At 47.0% G+C, this 8,829-nt stretch overlaps 1 long non-coding RNA gene across 2 annotated transcripts; it reads left to right on the plus strand.

The window, feature by feature from the left end:
• Positions 1-708: 708 nt before the first annotated feature.
• On the plus strand, positions 709-8,622 carry LOC149843930 (uncharacterized). Of its 2 annotated transcripts, XR_016431173.1 has the most exons (4): positions 709-1,072; positions 7,368-7,418; positions 8,038-8,220; positions 8,356-8,622. It is a non-coding gene; the product is annotated as an uncharacterized LOC149843930 (long non-coding RNA). The 2 variants fall into 2 exon arrangements; XR_016431174.1 differs by lacking the exon at positions 7,368-7,418.
• The last annotated feature ends 207 nt before the right edge of the window (positions 8,623-8,829 follow it).

Genomic DNA, 8,829 nt, shown 5'->3' on the forward strand with positions numbered 1-8,829 from the left:
CGGACTCCTTTTTTTGAGCCAAATCTGCAAACCTATGAACCATCAGAAGTAGTTTCCTGGGGATTTATTTTTCTGATAGTACTCTACTGCTTATTAAATTCAGCCTAAATGCACCCTTTTATCAGAGTGAGATAATTATATCTTGCTGAAAAACCTAAGGCAGTATAGACTTCTTGCCTTGCATCTTTGTGCATATTAGAGATGGAAAATTATACATTTTGTACAAAAGTCTTTAGAGTAGACCCACTGGTGCACTTTAGATGGGTCAGTTTCTGTGGACATTGCGCCCAGTAGAGTAAGATTGATTCACTGCCTCTTATGCAGCAATCACTGAACAAATGCTGTAGAACTTGAGTATGGCCCTATGAGAAAGCACATAAACCTTTGCAAGACTTATTGCAGGACTTTAGGCTGATTTTAGTAAGTGGGGTCTTTGTGAGATGTTGCTGGTTCCTGATAGCTTGGAGGGCGATTTAGCTTGAAAGGAATAAACGGACCTTCAATGGTGGTTTCAAGCATAGGGGTGACATTCTTGAAACAATTCAATGAGAACTCAAGCAAAGGTGTAAACTAAAATGGCCTGAGTCTGATCTGGATTGGATTGGTTTTTCGAGGATCGGACAACACTTTGTACGAGGGGAGTTTTTAATTTTAATTTCTGTTCTTAATTTCTTTCTTCATGATTGGCTTTAGGGAGACACCTCATCCCCTATATATGGGGTGTATCTGATGATCTTTTTTGGTATTGGAAATGATGACATTTGTATTTCATATAGTGGTAGTGTAATTTCTTTCTCTGAACAAAATGGATCAAATGAATCATTTTTTGCAGTTTGGTTACCTTATTGACAGCATTGGGAATAATGCTATAGGTGGAGGGCATTTTACGTATATGGTTTGCACCAATTGCAATTGTGATGAGTAAAGGCAGAATGGAGAAAAACAGAGCAATCCTTGTGCTTATAAAGGTAGGAGGTTGAGCAGCTGGTGATAAAGCATCCAAGGAGCAAATAAGTATTCTATCATCAGTGATACCAATTTATGCGGGCTAGGTGCCACAAGTTAGTACTTGGTAGGTCTTCCAAGGAGCCAGTTTTCAAACCTTCATAATTGGTGTTCAATTGATCCCTTTTCAGCATGTACATGCCAGAGGACTGTATTCAAAGTTCTGAGCTGCAATTGATGCCATTTGAATATGATTATATTTTTTCTTGATTGAATGGAGTATCCTAAATTACAATCATACCACAGCAATATCCTTGTAATGGTTATCTATGTCTGCCTTGATAGATGATAAGGCAGCCTTAGGGACCCACCCCGCCTCGCCCCGTTTGGACCGGGGATGAAGGGCATGAAATGGGGATGGAGGCGGGGATGGACTTACACTTTCCCCCGTTCCGTCCCCGTCTCAATCCCCACCCCGTCCCATCCCCAATCCTTTAAGGAATGACTATAGACCGAGGGGAAACGGGGCCCTGCCCCGCCTCACCCCCATTTGAACCGGGGATGGAGGACATGAAACGGGGATGGAGGCGGGGGTGGAGGTTAAAATCCATCCCCGTGCGGGGATGAAGGTTCTGATTTTGAAACGGGGCAGGGGTGGAGACCTTGTCCCCCGCCCCCGCCTCGGTCCACTGCCATCCCTAGGCAGCCTAGTGTCCTGGTATCATGCTGCTCCAATTCTTCAGGTACAATATATATAAAAGTTGCACTATAGCTGTTCCCTTGCGACTTACAGTGTACAGTTGCGCTAGAGTCTGTTTTGCTTTTGTTGAGTCTGATGTAAGCTGCTCGGTTCAGGTGAATTAATACCCCGAAGGGACAGCCCGTATACTTGAACTGTAATAGCCTGCGGGCAAAATTATGAATGAATTAAATGCGTTGAGCTTTCTTTTGTTCACCCTCGTTGTGATTGCTTCTTGTGATTGCAACTTCTCTCCCTCTATTCTCTCTTGCTCTCTTGCACTCTGATCATAAGCTTCCGCGACCGGCAAGCGAGCTGACGAGTAGGCTTGCGGCGGTAAGGAAGGACCGTCGCGCCGCGCTGGCCCATTGAAGGAAATAGGCCCGTGACAAGTGGTACCAGAGCCCGTTCTCGTGCTGGGGAAGGGACTCCGGAGTCGGTGTCGACAGACACGCCGACAGGCTGCGATTTGTGAGCAAGACATCGTGGCGCCTTATCAACACTTGCGCAACACCAGAGGCAAGGCAGTTGCCGAAGCTGAGGAGATGGGTTCACCTCGGGGCCAAGAAGAGTTGGCTGCAACTGTTAACAAGTTGGTGGAAGATGTGACTTCGCATGATGAAGCGATTTCACGCGCATGTGAATCATTCAATGGATTGAATGATGTGGTGGCGAGCCTGCAAGAGCAGGTAAACTTACTAATGGGGCAGGTCACTTCATTGACGACTACAGTGACCGATCTTGAGTTGAGGAACCGTACGTTGCAGCGGACGGTGACCCTGAATGGCGGAAATGGTGAGAGACCATCAAGGATTGATGTACCTAGACCCGCAAAATTCAATGGTTCTCGCGACAGCAAGGCCATTGAGAACTTCTTGTTCCAAGTAGAAGACTACTTGGATATCCAAAATGTGACCCTTGAAGATCTGAGGATCAAGGCTGCAGCGGCCTTACTTGATGGTGATGCTATCGCTTGGTGGAGGCGGAAGCGCAATGACATGGAGAGGGGTCAATGTGTGATAGACACCTTCGACGACTTCAAAGTAGAGTTGCGCAACTATTTTATGCCAAGAAATGCGCAGAGACAGGCTTACCGAATGGTTCGTGAACTCAAACATACTGGTTCGTTGCAGGACTATGTCCGAACGTTCCAGAAGCTTATGCTGGAGATACCTAACATGCCAGAAGACGACATGCTCAACTGGTTCATTGTGGGACTTCAACCATGGGCACAGTCCGAAGTGGAAAGGAGCAACCCCCGTATTTTGGAAGATGCATACGTGGCGGCTGAGCGCTTAGTTGATACTCAGCGCAAACCTTTCACCCCATCAACCAAAGTTGGGAAGAAGCCTGACCACGGAGACAAGAAGGATGAGCAGCGCAACGATAAAGGTGAGGCGTCGACACGCTATCAATCCGAAAAGAAACAGAACTACACAAAGCATAACAACAGCAACAAGGGTGCGGTTGTGACATGTTGGTTCTGTGGTGATAGACATATCGCCCGACAATGCCCAAAGCGCCTTGTAAAGGACGACGGGCAAGCCAATGCTGCACAGGAAGAATGCAGCGATACTGAAGGCAGTGACACTGAGACCATGCAACCGAGGATGGGCGCCATGCGATCGATTAACGCAGCTAGAAGTTGCGCAGCTAAGAACATGCAGGTCAGTAAGGAACTTATGTACGTAGAGGTCATTATGAATGGAAAGTCTACTTCGGCAATGGTAGACTCCGGGGCCACACACAACTTTGTCTCGCGGGAAGAGGCAGAGCGGTTGGGCTTGAAAACAAGGCCAAAGCAGAGGACTATCAAAACAGTAAACTCTGAGACCAAGCCCATTCTTGGTGAAGCAAGAGATGTGGCTACTCAAGTGGGGAGTTGGGTCGGCAAAGCCAACTTCTCTGTGGTGCCCCTGGACGATTTCAAGGTGATTCTGGGTATGGAGTTTCTGCGAAGCCAGAATGTGATGCTGCTGCCAAAGTTTAACACATTGACGATCATGGGATCGGACCTGTCCCACACAGTGCAGTGCCTTACGCAGAAAGGCAAGTCTTCAGTGTTATCAGCAATGCAACTGAAGAAGGGTGTCAAGCATGGGGAGCAGACATTCTTAGTTGCAGTGCGTGCAGATGAAGGGAAGGTAGAAGCAGCAGTGCCGCCGACCCTAGCCCCTCTATTGGAGGAGTTTCGGGGGGTGATGCCTCTGGAATTGCCAAAGCGTCTTCCGCCAAGACGCGAGGTCGACCACAAGATTGAGTTGACCCCGGGAGCAAAGCCTCCCGCAATGGTTCCATACCGTATGGGGCCAGCAGAGTTGAAGGAGCTGCGCAGGCAGCTAGACGAGATGTTGGACGCAGGCATTGTTCGTCCATCAAAAGCCCCATTTGGTGCCCCGGTCCTTTTTCAGATGAAACATGATGGCTCTAAACGGTTATGTGTGGATTACCGGGCCTTGAACAAGGTCACGGTGAAGAACAAGTACCCATTGCCATTGATAGCAGACTTGTTCGATCAGCTAGGCAGTGCCCGTATCTTTTCCAAGCTAGATCTGCGATCGGGTTACTGGCAGGTGAGGATTGCCGAAGGTGATGAGCCGAAAACAACTTGTGTCACCCGCTATGGTGCTTACGAATTTCTAGTAATGCCATTCGGGTTGACAAATGCTCCAGCCACGTTCACGACTTTAATGAACCAGATTTTCTACCCTTACTTAGACAAGTTTGTGGTAGTCTATCTGGATGATATCGTGATCTACAGCAGTAACATGGAGGAACATGTCGGGCACTTGCGAACAGTGTTTCAGGTGCTGAAGGAGAATGACCTCTGTGTTAAACGAGAGAAGTGTCTCTTCGGGCAGGAGGAGATCAGCTTCCTTGGCCACGTTGTGGGGCGTGGTGTGCTGCGTATGGATGGGCAGAAGATAAGGGCCATCCAGGAATGAGTTCCGCCAAGCAAAGTGCCAGAATTGCGGTCATTCCTCGGCTTGGCAAATTATTATCGGCGTTTCATCGAAGGTTATTCCCTCATTGCTGCGCCCCTCACAGATTTGTTGAAGAAGAATCGGGTATGGCTCTGGACAGGAGCGTGCCAAGATGCCTTCGAGGGCTTGAAGAAAGCCTTAGTGAGAGAGCCAGTGCTGCGACTGCCTGATCATTCGAGACCCTTCGAAGTCCACACTGATGCCTCAGACTTTGCCATTGGCGGGGTTATTATGCAAGACGGGCATCCGATCGCATATGAGAGTCGTAAGCTGAAGGATGCAGAGAGGCGGTACATAGTGCACGAACGTGAGATGACCGCCATTGTGTATTGCCTCAGGACCTGGCGGCACTACCTTTTGGGTGCCGAGTTCATCGTCAAGACGGACAATGTGGCCACGAGCTATTTTCAGACGCAAAAGAAGTTGACGCCCAAGCAAGCTCGATGGCAGATGTTTTTGGCTGAGTTCGACTTTGCCTTAGAGTACAAGGTTGGAAAAACCAATGTTGTGGCGGATGCTTTGAGCCGTAGGGCTGAATTAGCTGCTGCGCGCGCAGAGCCTTCTGAAGTGCATTTGGAGGGTGCATTGCTGATTCGCATCCGTGAGGGTACACAGCAGGATCCGACCGCACAACATCTTGTTTCTCTGGCGCAGGCAGGGAAGACTCGACGATTTTGGCTACAGGATGGCATCCTGGTAACAAAAGGGGGACGCATCTTTGTACCACGGTGGGGAAGCCTTCGCCGAGAGCTACTCAAGGAGTGCCATGATACACTATGGGCCGGCCATCCTGGTCAGGAGCGGACCTTAGCACTCCTTGAGCGCGGCTACTATTGGCCGCAGATGAGAGACGATGTTGAGGGGTATGTGCGGACATGCCTCATCTGCCAGCAAGATAAGGGGACAAATCAGAAGGCTGCCGGTCTCCTTGAGCCTCTACCAATTCCAGAACGTCCTTGGGAAAGCATCTCTATGGACTTCATCGTTAGTCTGCCAAAGGTAGAGGGCCTCAGTTCCATTTTAGTCGTGGTGGATCGTTTCTCAAAGTATGCCACCTTCATCTCAGCTTCCAAGGAGTGCCCTGCAGAGAAGACTACAGAGTTGTTCGTAAAGCATGTGGTGAAGCACTGGGGCATACCAAAGAGCATTGTGAGCGATCGCGATGCTCGCTTCACGGGCAAGTTCTGGCGTGAAGTATTTCGGTTACTTGGCTCTGATTTGCTGTTTTCAACAAGCTTCCATCCGCAGACAGATGGGCAGACAGAGCGCATCAACGGGATACTGGAGCAGTACCTTAGGCACTTTGTTAGTGCCAATCAGAAAAATTGGGTGAAGCTCCTTGATGTGGCACAGTTTTGTTATAATCTGCAGAAGAGCGAATCTTCAGGCCACAGCCCGTTTGAGATAGCCACGGGGCAGCAGCCATTGACCCCGCACACTCTTGCCGCACAAGAAAAAGGAAGGCCATCCTTCGCATATCAGTTTGTTCGCGACTGGCACGAGCAGAATGAGTTGGCGAAGGCATTCTTACACAAAGCGGCGAAGAGAATGAAGAAGTGGGCGGACAAACACCGTCGGCTCGCAGGGTTCCAAGTTGGGGACCAAGTGTTGGTGAAGTTATATCCTAGTCGCACAGGCATCTTCCGCGGGCGGCACCGCGGACTACTCAGAAAGTATGAGGGACCCTTCACCATCACAAAGAAGGTGGGCAAGCTGGCATATAAGCTGGAGTTGCCCCCAGACTTCAAGGTGCACCCGGTGTTCCACGTGTGCAACCTCAAGCAGTTCCATCCAGATGATGGAGACCCGGAACGCAATGTGCCGCAACGCGCTCCCATCATGCAGAGGGCCCCGGCAGCACAACGGGCCGAGAAGCACCTCAGTCAGATCCTTCGCCACAAGGTCAACTACTTGGGACAAGCGAAGAAATACTTGGTGCAGTGAAAGGAAACAGCGAAACCAACGTGGGAGCCTGCATTTCGAATGAACAGCCGCTACCCGGCCGAAGTCAGGGCTTACCACGAAACAGATGGCGCCGAGGACGGCGCATGATTTGAAGGGGGGAGCATGTTCCCTTGCAACTTACAGTGTACAGTTGCGCTAGAGTCTGTTTTGCTTTTGTTGAGTCTGATGTAAGCTGCCCGGTTCAGGTGAATTAATACCCCGAAGGGGCAGCCCGTATACTTGAACTGTAATAGCCTGCGGGCAAAATTGTGAATGAATTAAATGCGTTGAGCTTTCTTTTGTTCACCCTCGTTGTGATTGCTTCTTGTGATTGCAACTTCTCTCCCTCTATTCTCTCTTGCTCTCTTGCACTCTGATCATAAGCTTCCGCGACCGGCAAGCGAGCTGACGAGTAGGCTTGCGGCGGTAAGGAAGGACCGTCGCGCCGCGCTGGCCCATTGAAGGAAATAGGCCCGTGACAATAGCTATCAGCTATAACAGACAAAATTCTGGATTTTAAGCTGCTTATGATGCTGTTCATGTTTCAGTTATATTGGTCTGTTAAGGTATATTGATAGATGCCTCTGCCTTTGTTCTATAAAGGTGTATGTTAAATATGGCAGATGGTTTCTTGTCATCTTCACTGTTCAATCGGTAGTACTAATAAATGTTTAGGCTGTTCAAACATTGTCAATTGAGAAGCATGTTTGAAGTTATTGTTTTTCAGTTATGATAAACTAATGAACTTCTCTCAGGTTTATGGACTGTCCTGGCTTGTTATTGCTGTAGTTATGCTTATCTTAAAGGTTAGTTTTGAATTCTTCTGGTATACCTCTTCAAGTTTGATTAATATCCAATAGCATGTTTCATTGTGCCCATTTTGTTGTAGGTTTCCATTTCCCTATATATATATATATATATATATATAACCTGAAGCAATAAAACATGACATTCACATGAAAAATCTTAAACAACAATTCTAGATCGCTATAATTAAAATATTAAATAATAAAACTTTGGTTAAAATTGAAGTGTAATGTAATAGATGACAAATTTTAAGTGTCTTTGGGGATCCGTGTGTCATGTCATGTTGACATGGGATTACACATGCTAAGTGTCTGTGTGTGACAGCGTGATTGGTACTTAGCCTCTGGTAATTTGTGCTCTCATTAGGCACTGGGTTGAAGAACATATCTTTCACTCTATCTAATCCTGTGGATGTGTGACTCATAGTTTGTTTACTAGGAAAAATACCTTGGAGTTTTTTCAAAATGAAATCATGAATTTTAAGTTTTACATTGTGACTTTTGATTTTTTGTGCCTTTGAAAATCTCTCTCTCTCTCTCTGCCTGCGTGTGTTTGTGTGTGTTAAACCAGCATCAATAAATCGGTTGCCATGTATTAAAAGAAAACATTGTACTGCAGCTGGTGTCCATAGGAAGAAGGAAGTTCCGTGCAGATTTCCAATTGATGTGTAGACTGCTCAAACTCTTGTTATTTGTTGGATCTATAGGTGCATTAGCTGTCCTCTTCACACTACTCAACTTTATAATTGGTGACATCTTTGCCAGTCTCTTGGCCTTCATGTCAGGATGGGCACTATTACAGGTATCTCTTTTCTCCTATCTATAGAAAAAAATTAGTGTTTGTGTGATAGGCATGATATTCTGTGATTTGTTTCCTTCTTTTGCCTAAAACTCATCAATCTTGTGAACTTGCCAATGATGAAATATAAAAAACTAGTGGTTAAGTTGATGTACAGGTGACAACCCTTTTTCTCCCTCCAACTCAACCAAGTCAATGGTTTGTCTGCTAGCTAGCCAGTGGTGAAGTTCATTTTTGGCATCATCTCATCTGTAATTCTTCTGTCTGGAGCTTAACAGGCGTTAGTTCAAAGTCATGCTTTTATTGGATTTGTGGATGTCATCAGGACATGATTGATGAATTGTGCCAAATCTTGACATTTTAACTATATAAGTGTTATGCATTATAACCCTTGTTGATCTGTCACTTTTTTGTAAAATATTGCTACAGATTGCACAAGCATGCAGGCCCCTGATGAAAATTCACTTGCAAAGGGAGGTGGAGGATCCCTGGCCCCACTCAAGGAATGGGGAGCTAGAGTTTCTCCCATTCTCTTTTACAGTGGTGCACAATGCTAGGAAGAATCTATAGTTTTACCAGCACTGGAGCGAGGTGTAAACCTATTTTGTTAGG

Source organism: Nuphar pumila, chromosome 3 (genome assembly GCF_984573655.1).
Source record: "Nuphar pumila chromosome 3, dmNupPumi1.hap1.1, whole genome shotgun sequence".
NCBI lineage: Eukaryota > Viridiplantae > Streptophyta > Magnoliopsida > Nymphaeales > Nymphaeaceae > Nuphar > Nuphar pumila.